Below are 22890 nucleotides of genomic sequence, written 5' to 3'. Positions count from 1 at the left end.
TATTTATAGGCATTGATTGATGAAAACGGATGCTGTCCATTGACAGTAGCATTATAGCTTATAACTTTTCTCATCTGCAAATGGTTTAATAGTATTTGTCTCCAGAGGTAATTTGAGGGTGGACTGAGACCCAGTGTTAATTAAATGAAGCAAGAAAGTCATGCTTCGGGTTAATAGCCATGAGACTCCCATGTGTGCCTTAGCAAACATACGAATTACCACATCATGTGATGCCACTGCACACTCACTAGAATGGCTAATGTGGTTCAGAATATGGAGTATCTGGAACTCTCATATGTTGCCAGCCAGAGTATAAAAATGTCCAACCCCTTTGAAAAACTAATATAGTAATCATACCTACCCTATGAGCCAGCAATTCCATTCCTACATATACACCAAAGAGAAATGAGGTCACACATCTACAAAACAACTTCTACAAAAATACTCATAGCAGCCTTAGTCACAGTAGCCAAGTCATAAACAAATATCCGTCAACAAACAAATATCCAGCAACAGAAAAATGGAAAGACAAGTTGAGATATAGTCCTACAATGGAAAGCAACAGAGCAATAGAGAGAACAAACTAGCGGTAGATGCAAGAACTTGGATAAATAAATCTTAAAAGATTAATGTAGAGTGACAAGTAAGCCAGTCACAAAAGTTGGCATAATGAAGGATTCCACCTATATGAAGTGGAAAAGCCAGTCAAATTAATGTACAGTGACAGGAGACGGAAGAGTGGGCACCCGGGTCTGAGGGTGGCATAGGGACTGACTGGGAAAGGACACAAGGAAACTTTGCTGGGTCCTAAAGGTATTCTATGTCTTGAGCAGAGTGATAATTACATGGGTATACATTTGTCCCAAATAATAGTGCATAGATTTGCGTATTTGCTGTATGTAAATTATACTTTAATAATAAAGTACTATTATCTAAATAAATGAATGAATGAATAAATTACTGAATATATAGCACCAATTTAAAAATACTTGCTGATTGTAGTACTGCAACTAATTATTATTGTTGTTGTTACTACTACTTGTGTTTTTCCATACTGAAGGCCAAATATCGATATCTTATCTTTGAGTGGGGTGGGGATGGCTTGGGGTAAGAAGAAAGTAGTAGTCTGTGGTATTTAATATGATGGGCCCACTGTGGTTGAATCCAGGCTCAGTTCTTTGGGGCTCTGTGAATTTAGGCGACTCAGCCTAGCTCCCTAAACCTTCATCCCTGTCCTTAATACGTGGATAATAATTGTATCTCTCACAGTTTTGTGAGGGTTGAGACATTTGTAAGATAACCTATCGCGTACAAAACAATACATGTTATTTATCATTTTTATTTTCATCATTAAAATCCTTGCCAATCTTGGGCAGACTATGTTGAAAATGTAGTTTTAACTTAGCTTTTGGTGTCATATTCTCATGGTCTTGCCAGAGTCCTTTTTATGCTTTTTACTTAAGAGATTTATTAAAAAATCACTTTCATATTAATTCATGTTATCTTTTGATTACTATTTATGGTTAATCATTCGGATGACTTGTTGGCTTTTCTGAAGGTTATCATTACTATAATAAACATGATCAGTATAATCTCCTAGGAAATTAAACACTTACTGTATTAAAATGTAAGCTGCTTGAGAGCAGAAACTGTGCTGTATTGGTGGCCATCGCCATCTATTATGCACATGGTGTAACATATATTATGTGTGTGATACATATTTGTTGAATTAATAAATTAATATATTTGGTAAACAGAAATATGCTCCTTAGACATGGAGCATGCCCAAATTCTCCTTCTGTGAAAATCAAGAAGGCTGCAATTTCAACAGGCTGCTAGTATGTATATATCATGCAACGCCGCAAGAGTTTCCAAAATAGAAGTCTCAAAATAAGATAGACTTTGCTTCCAGGAAAGGGTTTTGTACCTGGGTCAGAAATAATTTTTTTGGATGCATGAGACTTTGGATGATCACAAGACAGCAGCAGTCCTGAGACTGTGTTGGCATGAGTGGAAGTGATGGAGAGATGCGAGTAGGATCTAAGAAATCTGTTAAATAAAGAAAAAAAAACAAACCTCCATTACCAGTGGCAGCAGGCCAGAAAAGGGTGTTGGACCAACTTCTGGGCTCCTACAAATTTCTATGAAGTTTGTCAGATTATTTTTCCACGAGTATTGTAGTTGTTTGATTGGAGCTCAAAGTCAAAACCACTCCGTTGCACTTCTGACACCCTTGCTTTTCTTTACTTCTTTCCCTGTTTTGATGTTAATGGAATTTTATCCAGTGCTTTACTCTATAGCAGATGACAAAATCCAGACTTAAAATACAGCCGCAGATTAATGTGGAAGAGTTCTGGATTAAATATCCTGTCAAAAACCATAATTGAAATGTTAATTCTATAGAAGTATTTGGACCGATGAATCGCAAAGAAAATAAGCTGAGATGTGAGATATGTTAAAATAAGAAAACGTTTATTTTCACTGAATGGAAACTTGAAGGGAAAGGAAAGGTCATGTAAATTAGTTTTAAGAAGCAAATATTTGTGGAATTAGTTTTTATACTATAAATTTTGAGAAATAATTACATAATCGGATTGTGTCTATACTTACCTGCCCAGTTGTTTATTTAGGGAGGTAGTGCCTGCCCACTCAGAGTGGCATTTGAGAACGTGTGTGGGTGTTTAACAAACACTTAAAGTAGAGCGGTGGGGCGAGGCATTGCTGGGATTCAGGGTGAGAGTATATATATATATATGTGTGTGTGTATCAATTATCCTTTGGAAATGCCAATGTTCTTCTTTTTTGTTTTTAGTGCTGTCAAGTGAATTCCTACCCCTAGTGACCCTGTGTACCGCAGAGTGGAACTCTACCCAGTCCCTTGACGCCATCCTCTCACCTTCAGGAGCCGTATCAGACAAGGCTCCATTGCTACTTGTAGGGTTTTCATGGCCCATTTTTTTCAGAAGTGGGTGGCCAGATCCTCCTTCCTAGTCTGTCTTACTCTGGAAGCTCTGCTGAAACCTGTCCACCATGGGTGACCCTGCTGGTATTTGAAATACCGGAGGCATAGCTGTCAGCATCACAGCAACACGCAGTCACCACAGTATGACAATCGACAGATGGGTGGAGTGGTTCCCTGACTGAGGAAGAACCCGGGCCGTGGTGGTCAGAGCGCGGAATCTTAACAACTAGGTCACCAGGGTAGGCTAATATTCTTCTTGAGAGACATGGTGTTATGGGAAAGAGTGTTACACATAGCTTTGAAAATGATATTGGATACAATCACAAGGAAACTAGCAAACAAGCCTAAACTGAGAGTCATTCTACAAAACAATTGGCATGTACTTTTCAGTAATATCAATTTGATGAAAGACAAAGAAAAGTAAGGACTGATGCAGATTGAGAGAGAAAAAAGAAACATGACATCTACATGAAGTATATGATCCTGGGCTGGATTCTGGATCATTGAAAAAGAATGATAGTATTGGAACAATTGGCAAAAATTGAATTTGGGCTATATATTAGATAATAGTATTATAACAATTCCATGTTTCCTAAATTTGCTCATTGTATCATGATTGTGTGAGAAAATGTGCTCGTTCTTAGCAAATACATACAGAAGTATTAAAGGTGAAGAGTCAAGGTGAATGCAACTCATTCTCAAATGGTTCAACACAAAAAACATAATAAGGGTATAAGTATGAGTATATGATATAAGTATATGATCAATTTGTACCCACATTGATACTCATATCCATATCTACATCTATCAATATAGAGAGAAAGTAAAACAAATTTGATAAAATAGTAACAATTTGTGACTAAGGGGAAAAGTACATGGCAATTCATTCTACTCTCCTTGCAACTTTTTCTAAAGGTTTATTTATTTTTTTTAATAAAAAGATTTCTTTAAAGGAATGAGTTTAGGAGATAACAGCTTTGTGTAAGGGCTGCAGGCACACCTGTAGGGTAAATCTGCTTCTGAAACAGGACAATTGCAAGGTTGTATATGACATATAATGGTTTTAATTAAGCAGCCTTCTGGAAGGTACTACTGACTAGAGCAGTGATATTTCCAAGACCCAGGGAAATGACTCATTGTCAATGTTTAAAAAGTTTTCTTTAAAGACAGGTCTGTATGACCCTAACACATGTCATTAAAATTCAATTTTAAAATAATAAATATGATTGTCTTCCACTTCAACCAAAATAACAACAGCTTGATTGAATTTTTCATTTCTGAAATGCTGTTGGGAATCATGTAGCTTATTAAACCAGTCCAGATTGTTGAGTTGAGTTAAACTTAAATTGGAATGAAGTTAGTACTATTTGCCCAGTGTAGACACAACCAGACATTATGGATACATTTTGGTTCATGATCAGGGTATTACTGGTTTTTGGTTAAATATGAGAAAAAAGATCCTAAAAACAGTTTATTTTCCATCATAATCTCTCTGTCTATCTCTGTCTCTGTCTCTCTCCCTCCGCATTAGTACTCATGTGAGCGTGTGCTCTGTGTTTTTATACACGGATAAAAGTATATTTGAAGCGTCACTGTCACTTCATGCTTTTTGTTGCTTGGGGAAGCACATATGCTACTTGTGCCCCTTGGCTGTGTCCCTGAGATATTGTAGTTTTTGCAGTTAAGGGCAATTGGCAGTAGAAAACACTTTGTTCCTTACAGTGTTAAAAAATGGGCCTCTTTGTTTGGCCAAACTTCGTGAACTTCCGTTTACTTCAATGGCAAGTGAAACATTTGTGTAAGAAAGAAATACTGTCTTCAAAGGGAAATGCATTCCATGTGTGTTATATTTCATATTATGGCAGCTTTTTCTTGAGCCTATACTACTTTTATTCGCAACGTGAGTACTTGACTTTTTTCAGAGGTCAGTATTTTAAGGCAACCATCATTTGCATTTGTATGAAAGATCGTATTGATTATTTTTACAGTTAAATACCATTTTTAACTCAAGGTCCCAATAAAACACACCCACCTTTTTTATGTGAAAAGAACTTGAACAATTTCCTTTCAAATAAAAAAAAAATCTGTTTTCATGAGACACAGGAATCAGGACATAAGGATGGAAGATGAAGGTCATGCCCATGTCCTTATCCTGTCACCTTCTGAATTTTGTCAGTTCGTGTCCAGTTTGTCTTTCCACTTTAATCTAGCCTTACGTAGCAACTGATACTACAAGGTCCAAGATTCCGGAGGGATACGGCCAGTCGTGTCTCCAAGTGGTTAATGTGCTTACTATTTAGAGAATTTTTGAGCCATGGGGCAGAATCCTAGAACCTGACATTTGTAGTGAGTATAGAAGTTTTGTAGTTACCCTATGTCCCAGGGGAGGGGGGAGCTGTAGGAGTTGGGATGGCATTGATTCGTTGTTAATAGACAGAGTGACAGAATTTACGAAGGAAGAAGAAAAGTGAGAAACAGGCAGACTCACTCTGATACCCTAATGAAGTATGTGGATTCTGCTCTCCGAAATGTGGGTGGGTACACAAGCCAGTTGGAAGAATTTACAGACCCCTGAGGACTGTCCATAGACCCCGTGTTTGGAACGTCAGCAGGTGACAGTGCAGCAGATTCACAGAAGCCTTTCCACCTTCCTCCTTTCTTTCTTATGAAGCATCAATGTCTTCCCAGTCATTTTAAGAGTCAACCTCTAGCCCTGTGGGGCTTTATTAAGTACAATAATTCCATTGCCCTAAACATAAACCCTTTGACACATCCCCTGACAGTAATCCATTCCTTGCAGAGCTTAGGGCCTGAGCAGCCACAGAATGTTTTCATTATACAGCTCTGGGCTTCCTCTTGTCTGGAGCTTTAAGTACTGATGTTCAGCCACTTAACAAAGACCGCATTGCGATCCTTGGCCAAGTTTGTGACAAGGGAGTACAGTATCCTGGGCTTATGGTCAGGCTGTATCTAAGGAATCTTGGATTTAATGTCTGCCCTTCTCCTTTTCAATTCCTCCACTCCTACTAAAAGATTCTAAACTTATTTTCTTAATTGTTTCAATGTAAGACTAGAAAGTTGAACTTCATTGCCCAGAGGGAGCCCAGCCTTTGTGTATATTCAACCATTACGTGAGGTAAGTGACTAGCGTTATAGATTCCGTGTGTATCTCAAATTGCATCTCCCATTTATTTCTCTGTGTGTTAGCAATTCCTCTGCTCAGAGATTTGCTCTTCAAAGGGTAGTCCAAGACCAGTGGCAGCAGAGGTATTCCCTGGAAGGTTGTTACAAATGCAAAATCTCAGGTCAGACACAAGACCTGCCGAATCAGAATCTGCACTTTAACAAAATCCGCGGATGATTCTAATGCACTTTAAAGTTTGGGAGGATTTAGTCAATGCTTCTGAAATACTTAGTCTATGAAGTAGAGATCTAACTAATGCATTTTTCTACCACACAAATAACCAGGATGGCTCAGCATAAAAATCATTCTGATAAATGGATTTTTAAACTTTTCCTAAATTCATTTGGGAAAACGTTTTGTATTTTTTTGAGTGCTGAACTATTAAAATAAGTCAGAAGAATTTTATCCACTATCCACAAATCTTTAAGAAATGAGAATCTGATAATCCAAACTTAAAAAAAGTACTCAGCACATAGGTTGGTGACAGGTACCTGCACTATGCTTGGTGCTTCATATATTTATTCTAAACAGAAACTGCATGAGGGGAGTACCACTTATCATATTTCCCACATGAAAACAGGAGGCCTGGGTCTGGCCTGGTGGCGTAGTGGTTGAGTTTGTGCTCCACTGTGGTGGCCCAGGGTTCATGTGTTTGGATCTTGGGGGTGGACTACACACCACTCATCAAGCCACACTGTGGCAGCCTCCCACATGCAAAGTGGAGGAAGATTGGCACAGATGTTAGCTAAGGGCCAAATCTTCCTGACAAAAAAAAAAAAAGAAAGAAAGAAAACAGGAGTCCCAATGAGGTTAAGAGCTCATTCACAGCACAACGCTCAGAGTGCACATGTGGGGCTGTCTCACTGTAACTCTCCTCCTCTTTCCACTATTCTGCGTAGGAGACAATTCAGAAAAATGAGAAGACTTTAATTCTAAGCCATCATCTAGAGAAGGTTTCTCAACCTCAGTGCTACTGACTTTTGAGGCTGGATAGTTCTTTGATGGGGGGGGCTGCCCTGTGCATTGGGGCAGCACCCCTGACCTCTACCCACTAGATGCCAGTAGGCAAGCCACTTACCTCTCACTCTACGTCATCTTCTCTCCCCTTACCGCCCCATCTCCCCCGCTTTCTCCAACTCCCCCACCTCTCCCATCTCCCCCTCCCACCTCTACCCCTCCCTTATCCCACCCCACCTACCACAATTGTGAAAACTAAAAATGTCTCCAGACAATGCAAAATATCCCCTGGGGGAAATCACCTCTAGTTGGGAGCCACTGGCCTAGAAGTATGTGTGGCTTCATTTATTCCTAGCTTCAGTCTGATTTTCTCCATCATGTAACTCTCTCTTATGAGACTGCCCCCTTCTGGTTAATTAAAGGTTGTAGGTAACCAAGGCTTTTAGCCTTCCACAATGGATGCCAGTTTGTTTTCTCCACTTTCTTAGAGTTCCATACCTACATAAAAAAGGACATTCACTTCTGCTTAATTATCCTAACAGGTGTGCTCACAAGTTTATGGGTCTTAATATTCTTCAATGGTTGCGTATAAGCACTGCCTGTAGGAAGGTAAAGAGATGCTCGTACCACGGAAATAGTTCTCGTTTAGTAGATGAACATGCAGGTTCTGGAGCCCACACTCCTCTCCACCACTTCCTAGCTGTGTGATTTTGGGTAAGTTACTTCAACTCTGTTTTCTCTATGCAGTGGAGTCCTACTTGATGGGTTATTGTGAGAATTCAGTGAGCTGTTCCACTGATGCTTAGAACAGTGTCTAACACAGAGAATGTCAACAATTGTTTATTATTATTGCTTTGGTATTTTCTATACCTCAGGATCTTGTCAGGGACAGAAGGAGATCCAGTCTCTCTCTCATAAACACCTACACTGTGGTTTTTAAATTTTATTCAGATTGAAGTTTTAGCCTATCTTTTACATATTTAAATCGTGTAACATATTCACTTTCTGTCACAGAATTTTCCATGTAGGAGGTGGGAACGTCACTGAAACCTCTGAGCTGATGGTTAAAATTGGCTACTCTTGATTCAATGCTTAACAAGTTCAAAAATAAACAACTGACCAATGTGAGAGAGAGTTACCTTTGGTGCTTTGGAATGGGGGTAAGTTGAAGGGAGCCCGATGAGGCTTCTGGGTGATTCACATTCCGTTTTTTTGATCTGGGAGTTCGTTACATGGAAGTGTTCAGTTTGCAAAAATCCATCGAGCTGTTCACTTACCATTTAGGCACTTTATTTACACTTTAGTAAAATTTCAAACACACACACAGATCGATTGTAGAAAAATTAAAACCTTGTTCTATACCTAGCAATATTGTTTTTGAGAAACGTAAAGACTCTCAGAGATAATACATTTTTGGTCTTTCGTTGCATTATGGTTCCTGCGTTATTCAGATGGTTTTCTAGGGGGGAGCCTGGTTTCATAAACACTGTCTCTGCTTGTGTTATAAATATGGGATGGGGTGTGAAAAGAAGTTATTATATGGTTGTTTACGTTCATGTAGCCAAACACAAACCTGATTTTTTTTTTAACCCAGACATAATATTGAGAAGGGCTAGTTGGATGACTTCAACTGTATTTTTAGCTACTTGTGCTATTGTTAATGTGAAAAATATAAAACCAAATTATAGGTCCCCCTATTTTCATTATGGAACAATTTTATAGCTGTCAAAAAAGTTGTATTTTACACTTCCCACATTCACAAGACTACGTTGCTACGAAAGTTTGTAAGTTATTCTTTGGCTTTTTCCTCAGTAGCTGGAAAGTTGATGTAGTAATGATTTTATTGCAAAGCTGTCAAAATAAATAGACCACACCAAGCAAAGACAAGAAGACTTAAATTCCAGAAAAACATGAAATTTGGGTTATAACCACGCATGGTATATAGAGAAGCTGTGGGTAGCATCACCTTATTATGCCCAAACCTCTTTCAACCAAGAGTTTTAACATTTTTACCCTATTTTCCCCCAGAACTTCTGCAAAGGAGGCAATTTGACTGATAGAGAGTCCATATCTTTTTATTTCTTCTGCCTTGTCTCCTATGGAAGTGCCAATAAGCAGGGAAGCAATAGCGAGACTCAAGGGCACAGAGCAGGTGGAGGAGAGGAGTAAAAAAAAGGAGTAGTTACACCCCTGGTTAAACCCTCAATAAGACAAGAAGCCAATAAAATGGTTTAGAATAGATGGCTTGTGGAAACTTAGTAGAATATGACAGCATCTTTAAATGAATAAAATTCTCTAGGGTGATGTAGAAAATATGATATGATTCATTACTCCAGCAAAAAACACACTTCCACAGCAGAAAAATAAGTAGAAAGTTTCTGATAGAGATACTGAAACATCTTTGGTCCTTTTTATATTATGCTTACATTTCACAACAGAAGAGTTTAGGATTTATTTACTGCCGTCTACTTTACATAAAAGCTATACATATTAATTTCATCCAGGAGAAGAAATCATTATAAATTTTTCAAGGCACTTTCACATCGAGGCACAGATCAGGTGAGATGTCATCAGAAATGTCCTTCCTCTTCCTCTTCTAAATGTAAGCTTTCTTTGTTTCCCCAAAGAGCATGGTGGCTTGGCATGAGGGATTCTGACTGGTCTCATCCAATAATAATGCCTGTAACTAACTTCTCTTTGTAAAATTTCTATGCCTTTTTCCCATGCTGCGTGTGGTAGGCCAGGCCTCCTCAAGCCCTTTTCACAAGGGAAGGCAGAGTGGTTAGTAAGAAACTGTCCGTGTTTTGTCTCGAGTTCAAAGGCCTGGAACCGGCTTCGTCCCTGGGGTGGGAGGTGGAATTCTGGTGACAGCACTGGGCATGTCCTTTGTTTCCTCTGTTCACTCAGAGTCTTTGAAAGGTTCTCATTAAATGCTATTAACAAGCATTAATACAAAGCATGACTACGAAATTCTAGGGAGAGTCGAACAGCAGAATGAACGGCGAGGAGAATGTGAGACAACTGAAGTAACTAAAGTCAGACATTCTTAGCGAAATGAAACTGCCAATGGCAGATGCATCTCGAGGGGAACAAGACTGTTTCTGAGTTTGACATAAAGGCTGTAAAAGGATCAACATCACCAACTACTGGACATATATCTAATACCATAAAAATTCCCACACGTGGGAGATATGCTGGTGTATTAGAAACAAGTGACATATGTATACCCATGCAACTAAAGGTAGCAACTGTAAGAAAAGGCACCAAAACACACAAATGAATAAAGACAGTCACATGAGGGAAGAGATGTGGAAAGAGGGCATCTTTAGTAACTAAACCCAATGACAAATTATCTTCTGGTGGCAATTAGGACAGTTATGCTGTTTGGGAAATGATTTTAATTGGCCTCCCCAGGAATATTCTCTTCTAAATCCTTTGGTTCTATTAATTCTTCCACCTCTCCAGAGCTTCTTAATCCCTGAAATTAACGTTGACCCTCTATATCAAATATCAGCTTTTGTACATTTGCAGTTTATTCTCTAAAATGAAAGGTCAACATGAAACAAGCAAAGTGGACAAGAGACTAACTTTCCTTCCAAAGTCAAGTTGATTGTTCGGTGATCTGCTCACAGCTTTGGGGTAACTTATAGTTCTGCAGTCAGTCAGCCCCTGGAGCTATCCCCATCAGGCTGAATAACCTCTGTCATGGCCTGCCAAAAGATTTCTCAGCTCAGTGCTACCCCTGAATGGCACTCTGTCATTATGCTATATTTAGGCCATGAAAGTTGTAATTAACTTTGTTCTGCTGCAACCTGATCCAGCCTCACATGCAATATAAAAGGTAATAAAATAGGTAGGCAGATATAAAAACCTGAATAAGCATCCTATGCAGGAAAATTTCATGATTCCCAAACTGACGAAAGGCCCAAGGAAAGGGAATTTTCATGACTTCAAAACCGTAGAAGCCATCTAAGAAGGCACATCTAGGTGTGGACAGCTTGCAATAGGATGTTTAGACAATCCCCACAGCTCACTGCCACCCCACCCCCTATTCCCACCCACAGAGATGACTGTTCTGTTATTTGATGATATTTGGTGAAGCTGCCTTTTCTAATATTCATCTCACATCTCTTTAAGGGGCCAATTTTGTCTAAAAGTGGACTTTTAGAATGCCATTGTTCAGTATTCCTGCATTATCCATTCTGGATATTATCTAGGATCTGAGCCATCTGTTTTCATCACACAGCCATGTGTGTTTGCAGGAATGGATGCTCCTTATGAGAAAAGAGTTAACAGGAAGGTACCAAAACACGAGGTACACAGTGCCAAAATTACCACTGCAAATGGATGGATCCTCTTTCGCTCTCCAACTTGCTTATAAGCTCCTTGAAGGTAAGACCTTCTACTGTCTCTTTCACAGGTTTTAGTTAAATGTGGGTCAGCTGGAGATTATTAATAACTGCTCATGGTCATTAAGGGGATGCACTTGGAAAAAAATACGCTTTCTCAAGACCTAGGTTAAATGTTTTTTAAATAATCTTTCTTCAGCTATTGACAATGACTTTGGTTTTTGATGTCATGTAAGACTTTGGGAAGCCCTTTATATTTGTCAGTTTGTTCTATAAATAAAAATTCAAATATAAGAAACAGGTGGGGGGCCGAGCCGGTGGCATAGTGGTTAAGTTCACATGCTCTGCTTCAGCAGCCCAGGGTTCACAGGTTCAGATCCCAGGCATGGACCTACGCACTGCTCATGATGTGGCCACATCCCACATACAAAAATAGAGGCAGATTGGCACAGATGGTACCTCAGTGACAATCTTCTTCATGTAAAAAGACGAAGACTGGCAACAGATGTTAGCTCGGGGCCAATCTCCCACACCAATAAAAACAAAAAGACAAAAAAACAAAACAGAAACAGGTGGGTAAACATAAGGAAAGATTTTTAAAGAAAGAACAAGTATGAATTTCGTGTCCCCAGAAGTTTAAAGAGAGAGAAGAGAAAAATAAAGAAAGAAGGTCTAAAGGAAAGTAATGAAAGTATATTGATGAGTTGGAATATAATACACAACAGTGAACTTGAGGGCAGGGTGCCATGTCTTCAGGAATGGGCTATACACTGAGCGTTATTTCTTGTATTTTGTGGGTTATGGGAAAAGAAGTGGGTGGGGACAGGCCCCTCATCCAACTTAAAGGAGGGTCCTAGGGACAAAAAGAGCAAATGGTATCATGCAGAGAAGGAGAAGGGACCTAGGTACCAGGTAGATATAGAAATTTTCTGTCCATTCTCCTCTAATATTGGATGTGTATGCGGCGAGATGAGTTAGATGCAAGAGAGCATCTAAGACAAAAAATTCAAACAGTTCCTCATATCCATGTAGCTTTTCACAATTTACTCAAATATTTTTGCATTAATGTTCATATTCAACCTGCATAGCTCTTTGAAGTGGGAATGCTCAAGCCCATTCTGCAGATGAGTGAACCAAGTCTAGGAGAAGCCATGAAACTTGGTTCACCAAGTTCTCAGCTAGTCAAAAGCAGAAGCAGGATTCCCACCCAGCTCTGCCTTCGGTTTAATGCTCATTTAAGTCCTTCACTGCCTCTTCTAAAAAGAGCTTCAGCAGTCTTGAAGGGAACCCAGATAGCAAGGATGTTTACAATTTCTAATGGGACTCTTAACTTAGTTATAATCCACAGCCAGAATTTCATCTGCATTTTTGCAACCAGAGTGTGCAAATCCCAGTGCTATTAGTGTCAGCTTCCATTTCTTGATCAGCTTCAGGAGGCAACTTCCCTCCTTGGGGCCACTGATTAGAAAGCATGGAGTTTGAGGCTGACATAGTAATTATAAAGGGAAGTCAAGGACCTTGAGAAGTTGAGGGTGAAATAAAGACATCTGATGATGTCTACTCATTTCCCTGATGATTGATGACAGTTTCGCCATTGTCTCTAAGAGAAGTTATAGAAAACTCTAGTGCAAATTACTTTGTGCTAATTGAGTGGGTTTATACTGTTAGAGTAAATGTGCTGCTTTTTTGGGGGGTCGAGAGGCTTAGATTGTGTTTTTCCTTTCAGAACATTTCATTTTCTCAGTTTAGACATTGAATATGGTTCAGTTTGTAAAATGAAGAGAAGGAAAAAATAGGATATATGAAAAGTTTATATACATTTATTTTATGGAGCTTAGTCTCAGATTTTAAGTTCATGGAGTTTTAAAAATCAGTATGTGCTTTTTTCAAAGACAATGTAAAAATTTTCTTTGTGACATAGCATTGTAACAAAAAGTCCAGTTGTAAGTGTTTATACTATTCATAACAAGTGGCATTGTTTTCATTCACAGAGGGCTTCATTTGTTTCCCCAAAGTTGACTTTTTCATACTTAGAACCAGGCATTTGAAGGGTTTGACATTTTACAGTTGATGACAGAAAATGGAAAAAACACAAGCTTTTTTCTCCCCCCTTCTGGTTTCATAATTCTATCCTGGCTTGACATAATTTTTTTTTTTCTCCCCTCAAAATTTCCAAAACTGTTTATACTGTTGTGATAAGACCAAAGTTAGTGAGCTTAAGACTGGAAAGAATTCTCCTTAGGAAAATGTTGAAAATGTGATTGGAAGGAAAATGGGTGGGAGGAGAGTGAACACTTGTGACGCTGTTTCTTTGACAAGGTGTCAGTTGGGCTCCCTCTGTACCATTCTAAACAACAGCCAATCAAGCCATACTTTTTCATTCCAACTCAGATTTCGATATTGTACACTTTTTCCTTAAAGCGGTGTGAAGGGTCTCTTTAAGAAGACTTTCTCTCCCTCCCTCTTTCCTTCCTTCTCTCTTTGCTTTCCTCCCTCCCTATATGTAAATATATATGTATGTTTATGTATATATACATATATATATATATATATATATATATATAAAACACAGGAACCCTTTTGGCCAAAATCCAAAGAGAATCACTTTTAAAAATGTGAGAGGTGTTTGGAAGTCTTATTATCAGGCCTAAAACAAGTGAAATGAGCTTTGAGATTAAATCTTGTAATCATCATGAACATTAGCTTTCATTCTCTTTCTTTTTGACACAAAATTCTCACAGGTGGTTCTAATTAGACATAAGTAGTGACGTGACAGTGGCCAGTTTGACTAAATCCAGATCCCAGCCGAGAGTAATGGAAAAAAAAGTCTCAGCTTGCCTTCTTAAAAAGTGGAATCTATATTGAGACAGTCCAAGGAAATGACGCCGATGACAGGATGTGAAATCCATGGCTGGAGCCCCGTTGTATTTTCTTCCTTTAGGGAGTCAAAACAGTATAAAACACCTACTGCCATGTTTCTTGATGCCCATATTAAATTCCAGGTTTCTTAAAGAAACCTTGTACTCCCCTAAGACAAACTCTGTCCACTTTGCCATCTCGTAGGAAAAATACAAGCCGTGTATGTTATATATATTGTCAGTCATTTTTATCTTTTTGTTTGGTAGAGTGGAATGCCTATTTGATAATCCTGTCAAGTCATTTCCTAAATAATTCATTGTTTTCATTAAAACTCCCTATCACCTTTAGTTTAGTGGAGCCACACAGAAAAGGAAAAACTCTTTTTGGAAATAGTTTCCAAAAATCAACAGGTTAGTAAAACTTGGAATGCCTTACTTATATGTTCTATGATAATAAAATTTCTCCCTAGTGTATTCTCTTTCTTATTAACTCCCACTAGTGTTCTATGAAGCAAGCACACCCATACTTGGCTAAGAAATGTCTTGAAAAATCCCTGCAGATATCTGATGGACATCCTGAGTAATTTTAATATCTTCTTAAGCAGGAGCATTGCATACAGTTGTGCCGCTGTACTAGGATACCCAGTCAATGGGATGGGTGATGTTTGAAATTCAGCCCACACACCATTCACCAAGCCTTTCCCCCCTCCTGTGTCGCCTGCAAGAAGCTGCAGATTTTCTAATTAGCAAAGGCTGAGCTTGCCACACCCAACTCATAAGTCACTCTTGCAAATCCAACCAAAAGATAAAGGAAAGAAAAAGATCACTTACTTATGCAACTGTTTACTTATTTTTGCCTACTCTCTAAATGTCTGAATACATTATTGTCAGGCAATAAATCTGAACACTTAATTTTTTACCCTAAATATGATCAAACCTGGTATATCAGCCCCTGACATCTCATTTTGTGATTTCTTAAGCATGGCACCCAAGCTCGCCGAAACGTGGATGTTCTCGGCTGACTGATTTGATCCACATGGATAAGTAGATTAAAAATTAGGGAGGAAGAAATCCCCAGAGAAGCCCATCCTCCACGTGGTGGTAAGTATGTTGTTGACTAAACAACTTTCAGAGCGGTTGGTAATGGTCCGTTCCTACTTTCTGTATATCTGTCTCTAAGATAAAGGCTAAAATACAAACGGTGTAAGCAAACAGCCTTTCAAACCGACCTTTTATGAAACATGTCTTCATTTTGAACATTTTGATGATAATAATAATTATTAATATTATCATTACTGTTATTTTACCTCATACAAAGCTATGCTTGAATTCCTAGTACTCACAATTTCTCGATATCATCTCAGAGGAGATGATTTCTCCTGAGTAAACAAGGATTCAAAGTGTGAAGGAAAGCAAATCAAAATAGTGTCAGCTGTTTATAAACAGCATACATTTGTGAATTTTGCTTCTTAGCAGCTCAAATTGATCTCAACTGAATACCCCTTGAAGTTCTTTTCAGCTCTTGCTGTTTGCAGACATAAGATATTTTTTCATACCAGTGCAAAAATGAATGCTCTGTATTGGTGGTTAGATTCCTAATGAGGCTGATTTCCTAGAGTGAAAGGCCTGGAGTGTCACTCCCACCTTTTTAACTAACAGTGACAAAATAAATATTCCTGTTCTATTGCTTTGGGGAATGCCTTTGATCTTAGCAGGGTACCCACTGATAGTGAGGTGTCCTGGAGAGAGATATCAGTCTCAAAAGGTAGAACATATTATCCATTTTGCTCATATCGCTGCCAATCTAAGGAATCCCAAGAGGCCTGGAGGAGTAATAAAAGATTCAGCAGCTTATCTCCCAAGGCTTTTCCAATTCGGGGGAGGTGATATATACAGAAGAGCTAATTGTCTCAGGATATTATCAAGATTTAAAGCACAGTTTTTCAAGTAAGTTTCAAGATTGGACACTTTCAGAAAGGAATCATTTTGAGCAAACTTGTTTGTTATCTTCAGTCCTGCCTCGAGAGGCTGGGACAATCTACAATGAAGACACTTCAGGAAGAAGTTTCAGACTCTGATTCAGTCTGCCTCCATTCCATGTGTTTCATTCAAATCTGCTCTTGACGAATAAGAAAGTTTCAAGCAGCTGATTTTGGCATGAGAAATCTTGGCTAGGAGTCAGGGAGATAAATGTACTTTTTGTCATATTTTTTCTTTCCACATCCTTAACCCCCTCTCCGCCCTTTATCTTTTTCTCTGGTTGTTGCTTTCTGGGTTTTTTGTTTGTTTGTTTCTATCTAGTCAGTGGCAGCCGCTAGAAGAATTCCTAGGTCACGTGGCCCCTTCTCCTTCATCTCCCCAGAGAGAGCTTTGGCCAGCGATCCTCTCTGCTTTTCTCCTAGCTAGCAGGACACCTACAGGTCTAACCAACCAGTCTAACAAGATAGACTATTCCTTTTCATACACGCAACTTCCCCTTCTGCAATTGAAAATTCATTCTTTTATCTGTGGAGTTACCTATTGGAGGCTATGCTTGTGGACCTTAGAGTCTTACATTGCAACTTTTAATCACATCAGTTCAGCTTTCTCTCCACTAGTGCTGGAAACTGCCCCTCAGTGCCTCTATTTTCTTATTGACATCCCTATTGTCTCAAGCAAGGAGGGGGGGCGGGGCCTTCAAGCTGGCGCTATAATGCTAGATCTACTCCCAGTTTTACTTAAATAGTTGTAGTGATTGTTTTTTTCATTGGTAAGTTAACCAAGGATTCTCTCCCTTAACTTTGGCATGAGCTCACCTCAAAAACCATAAAACTTCACCTTTTTTTTCTTTCAAAATGTAAAAAAGGACTATTCATAATAAGTTACTGTAGGTAACACGAAAGCCCTGTTAACAAAATGGGATCCTCAAGCAAGATAATTAAATCATGTTTTCCATGGCTTCTGAGAGATGACAAAGTGAGAAAATTTAGGTGCAACTAGCTTAGGACTCTTCCTAAGTCCCACCTCTGCTCTGCTCCTCATTTTCCCCACTTGTAATCATGTTAGTTGGTAGTGGTTATCTCAAACATTTCTTCCAGTTTTAATGTGATATGTAATTCTAGATTTTGTGCATGCATTTCATTTGAATCATTTCATTCATTTCATTTCATTTCTCTCAGAGGATGAGATGATACCAATATTTCAACATAAAAACTTTCACGGTGGCTCACAACAGCAGCAACCTTTTTAAACTACTGTGTAAAATATTTCCATCAGTAAGGTAATCCTAATAGTGAAGAATAAAATCCATGGGATTGTATGGGAGCAGTTTGGGGAAGTAAGTCAGTGTTCTCCCAGTTCTAGGAGTCCCCTTGGCTGAGGGGAGTTGAGTGGATAGGTCTGGTCATGCCAAATATCAATACACAGGGTAGATATAACCAGTTAGGTTTTGGTATAAGGGAAACGTTGAGTGTATCTCTCCTCATTTTGTTATATTTGTGTAGTGTACTCACTCACTGTGAGGTGTGAGGATTCCTTAGGAAAGAATTAGCTCATTGCTAAACTAACCTCCAGACCTTATGGCTCAAGGTGGGGGCCCAGCCCCTGTCAATGTAGGAAATGATTCAGGCTGTGAAGAGTCAGGAGCCAGGACAGTGTCCTAATTCCATAGTGGAAAATTCCCCGCTACCGAATGGGGAGGGCTTGGGAAAGCAGGGTCAGGAGCATTACCTGAGGCTGAGTGGTTACAAATACCAGGCACACACGCCCTCCTGGGTCATTCTTCTTCCTTTCCCAGTGGTAGGCAGGTTCATCCTCTCCTGTGACCTCTGCCTCTTGCTTGGCCACTGAGCCAATGTCACAACCACAATTTTAAACCCATTAGAGAAAAGGGAAAGAGGCAAATGAGTCTTTCTCCTTCTATTCTCTTTTTCTCTGTTTGGAAATACATTAAAAAGATGACTCCTCCTTTTAGCGGATAAGAAGAGCCATACAGAATCTTAACATTTGAGACCCGGATGTTTGTCACCCCAACATCCAGTCTGACAGTTAACGTATAAACCCATTAGGAAGGGAGACTGGAAAGGCCACATCCCTTGGTTCTCAGATAAATTAGTTTTATGATTTAAGGAGTTGTGAGAAGAGGGACATTAAATCAACTCTAAAAGTTGTGGAAGGAGAGTCATGATTCTTCCTCACTGATGTTTCATCAAAACAGAATGGCAAAACTCACCACCGCCATGTGCAAGGCTTCTGTGCACCAACCCCCCAAACGTTTCAGATGGAAGGAAGGCCTGGGTCCAGAAAGCCTTGAAGGAACTTTGTATTTCTAACTTCTTGAACACTGCCTGACGAAGAGGAGACACTCTATAAGTTCTTGTTGAATAAATGAATAACTAAATGCTCATTGAAAGAAGTGAATTTCCCAGATGTTGCTAAGTGATGAGAACAAATGATATGCACAGACTCCAACACAAGGACCTTATAGCATGAGAGAAGTGAGCTCAATATGAATGGCCTGGAAATGAAGCAAAAAAATCAATGAAATAAAACACAGAAACATCTTTCCTAGTAAAGCACTTTTTTAATGCAAAAACTATCTGCATACATGTGTACCAAAAGGCTAGGGAAAATACATCTTCATAAAAATAAAAGTTTGGAAAGCTGTTTTATTCCACTGATTTTCCATTAGCTTTCTTCCCAGGGTTAACCTGTACCATACACACTATGTGACTATGGAAGTCTGTATATTCTTTCTGGACTATTCTTTCCAATTAGGTGGATGTCTGGAGAGCTGCATCTAATCTTACTAATGCTCAGATTTGATATAAGCCATTTTAATCGAGAAAGACTCTTTGAAGGTAAGTGAAAAAGATAATAACTCTTGGCAGTATTGTTGTTCAGGAAATTTCAATTCTTTCATAGGAAACTGAAAATACTTAGAGGATTAAAGTGAATACAATACACAGATGAAAATCCCCATTTGGAAGCTGGCTTTTCTCAAACAGTTCTTCTATGTTGACTGTTCTAACAGTTGTCCCAGCTAGCCTTAGGCTCTTCGTGCTATAGAGGCTAGCATTGTTTAAAAGATACTTTAGCCTAATAAATCAAGTGTTGAGATAAAGCATTATGTGTGATGTGCTCCCATATAGTATTCACAAGTACTCTGTTGAGTGCTAACCCCTGGCCAAGTATTTTTCAAGTACTGTAGTCCTTTACCCTAGTTTTCCCCGCCATCTCAGTAGGAAGACCATACACAGAAACAATGATAGGGGGCTGGCCTGGTGGCATTGTGGTTAAGTTCGTGCACTCCACTTCGGCATCCCGGGGTTCACAGGTTTGGGTGCTAGGTGCAGACCAACCACCGCTTGTCAAGCCACACTGTGGCAGCATCCCACATGAAGTAGAGGAAGATTGGCACAGAGGTTAGCTCAGCAACATTCTCCCTCAAGCAAAAAGAGGAAGATCAGCAACAAATGTTAGCTCAGGGCCAATCTTCCTCACCAAAAAAAATTAAACAAATTAAAAAAGAAAACAAAAGAAACAACAAAAAATGATCCAAAGACTGAACATGTTTACAGCAAGGCACTCTCCACACCACTGACCCTTAAATCTGTTTGGGCTCAACATTCCATGGGACATTGAATCATTTGTGATTTCTCACAATTTCAGAATATTTTAATTTCTTTTGTTTGTGAAATATCAGTAGATGTTTGTATCCTATGAGAAGTATAGGGAATTACACTTGAAATAAAATCGTGGGTCCTCACCTTGGGAGGATTTTAAAGATGACCTGAGACTATGGTTTGTAAATGTCAACGTACATAAGAAATTCTTGAGAATCATTCTTAAATACAGATCCTTGGCCCTGAGGCACAAACCTGTTTCCACGATATAGACTATTATTGATCTGAAGACACTAATTGCATTCTTTATGGTTATCTTCTATGCTCGAGATTATCTTTCTCTCGAGTTAGTTCGTTTGTTCAGTTTGTGTCTCTCTTGCATACTGATTTCTTCAGTTGATCATTCTGGCGCATCAATTTACACTTGCAAATGATGGTTTAATTTGTCAATATCAGTAACAAGTAGGTATATGTGACACGAATGGGAAAAAATTGTACTCCGAGGGTAATTACAAGTTCTCTGGCTTTGAAGAGAGGCAGGTGGAGCGGAAGGGAGGCAGATGGGAAGCGGGTATGTTGCAAGGTGGGCTCCCCTTTGGGCGGAGGGAGAGCTTGCCTTATGGAGTGTCAGGGGGAGAGTCTTCTTGTCCTTTGTAGGGACAGAACCTTGCCTGCGGTGCTGGTTCCCTCTCTCAGCCCTAGTAGACTGTATCTCTGGCATTCCTGCTGGGCAGATCCCCAACTTTATTCAGAAAGGCTGTGTTTCGGCTTTTGGCTGAGGGCAGTTGTCTTGGTCATCAGCTCCCTTGGGGGCCAGGCTGCCCTGGTGTCCACTACCATACTCCACCACTCCTTATCACAGTCTGCTTCTGAAGCTTCAGTATCAGGTTAAGGTGAAGTTCTAGCAAGAGCTTTTACTGTTTTAAAAAACAATTCTGTCTAAGCCTGTGCTGTGCTGTGGTTTCTTCATGATTTTTGGCTCCACATCTGCTTTGTCTCTTCTGGACACTTCTCGTTGTTTGAGCTGGCTGATGTAACCCTCTCAGTTTTCCACTGTTGCCTTAAATTTATTCTTTTTATTTTTTTTTTTCCTGTGGGGTTTTGGGAGGGAGAGGAGAGAAATGCCTGTGTTCAATAGCCACCTTAAATGTGAAAGTGTCAACTGACCTTAATATACGGTTGTTCCTTTACTCAAAATAGTTTCTGACACACTAGGTTTCCTACTGTGGGCTGCAATTCAATAGCACTGCCGATTCTATAGTTTAAATCCAATGTTAGCCCCTTCTGAGACAGTAGCTCACCAATAATAGTCTACCAATTACTATGTTTCACCCCAATTCCTAGGCTCTCAGGTCAGGTCAGGACTAATGTGGCCGCGCCAAGCTACTGAAACTTTCAAGTTACTTCACTTTTCAATGTTTTGTCACTAGTGGAATTGGAGGTGGGTGCCATGGGCTTAGAATTTGCCCAGTAGTAGTTCTCGAAATGTCCCATGCAGAGAAGTCACATGTTAAATAGTCGTTGATATTATAAAGACTCCAATAAAAGGATGATGGGGAAATTATAATGTTTTGACTTTGAAGATGACATCAGAAAAGTTTTATTCTGAATCCTCTTCAGGAACGCCTTTAGCTGTACAGTGTCTGCTGGCTTCTTGCAGTGAGCAGAATAAAAGTGTCTGGTCATTTATACGTCAGAATGGTCTCTTCACTTCTGAAGTTCCTCTTTTAAACTCACGCAAGAGGAAGAAGCAGTAATACAGTAATAAAATATACCATAGAATGTAATATACGTTTAGTAATATGGTAGGTTGTCATATTCTATATTGTACTATGAAATATAGTAATATATGAATAGTAAATAGATACAGTAACATAGAATAATATAATAATGTAGAATATAGTGATTGAAATATAATATAGAAATGCCAACTCAACATTAAACAATCTTGTAGAACTAACTATAACTGCTAACTAATTTTAATGTTTCTAGCCTTAATTTGTAATACAATGTGTGTGTATATGTATATATATATATTTTCTTTTCTTAATTATTCTGCATTGTTAAATTATGGAAAGGGAGACACTTACATGAGTAGTTCGACACAGTAATTTTAGAACAACAACTACGATTCTATAGCGCCAGAATATTCTATTCTACTCTTTCCTCTAACTACAATATGGTGAGAGAAAGAAGTACACTGGGAACTCCTTGTCCTTCTGTTTCTGAGAACAACTTTGATCTTTTTATAATTTCTTTGATAGTAGCATGGGACTTCCTTTGTAAGCCAATGTTTTTTTCTCTCAGCGATTTTCCATCCTTTTGTCTTTAGACCAAAGGCATTGTTGTCTTGGTGTATGATGAAACAGAGGTATGGGGGTTAGCAATCACCAGCGTCATAAACAGAACCATGAATGTTGTCACTTGAGAGATGTGACGTGACCCTTGGGCATTTATGAATCCTTGTACTGCAACGGTAGGCCATATAAAGTGGGTCTCACCAAGAAGCGTGCTGGCTCATCTCCAAAGAGTGAAAAGGAAACTCAGATTAGAAAGAGATGTAGTCCATGGAGGCTGGAAATGAGTTGGATGTTGACATTTGCAGCTGTGCCTGGTGAAGCAGGATGAAGAGGATAATTGTACTCTATTCTCATCACCTCTGGTTGACGCATAAATTGTTTACATGGCCCCTGTCTTGTTTTGAGCTTCAGATGGGAACTGTGGCTTTCAGTGGAACTTAACATGGGACTTTCCAAGATCTTGCAAATGATGACTCCCTCATATGATGAGTTAGAGGATTATCCATCTTAATTTTAACCAACTGCTTTAGGAGGATAGAATAGATTTGTAACCTATGTGGGAAGTGAGCTCTAAATGAGTGACACAGTCAAAACAACTCACAATCTTCCCACTCCCTATGTCAGTAACTCAAAAACGGCTGCTCTAAAGTCTGCCCTCTGGACTCTCTGCCATTAAA

The sequence above is a fragment of the Equus quagga genome, chromosome 12 (assembly GCF_021613505.1).
Source record: "Equus quagga isolate Etosha38 chromosome 12, UCLA_HA_Equagga_1.0, whole genome shotgun sequence".
In the NCBI taxonomy this organism is placed as follows: Eukaryota; Metazoa; Chordata; class Mammalia; order Perissodactyla; family Equidae; genus Equus; species Equus quagga.
The sequence above is the reverse complement of the archived record's forward strand: the minus strand, read 5'-3'. Positions refer to the sequence as shown.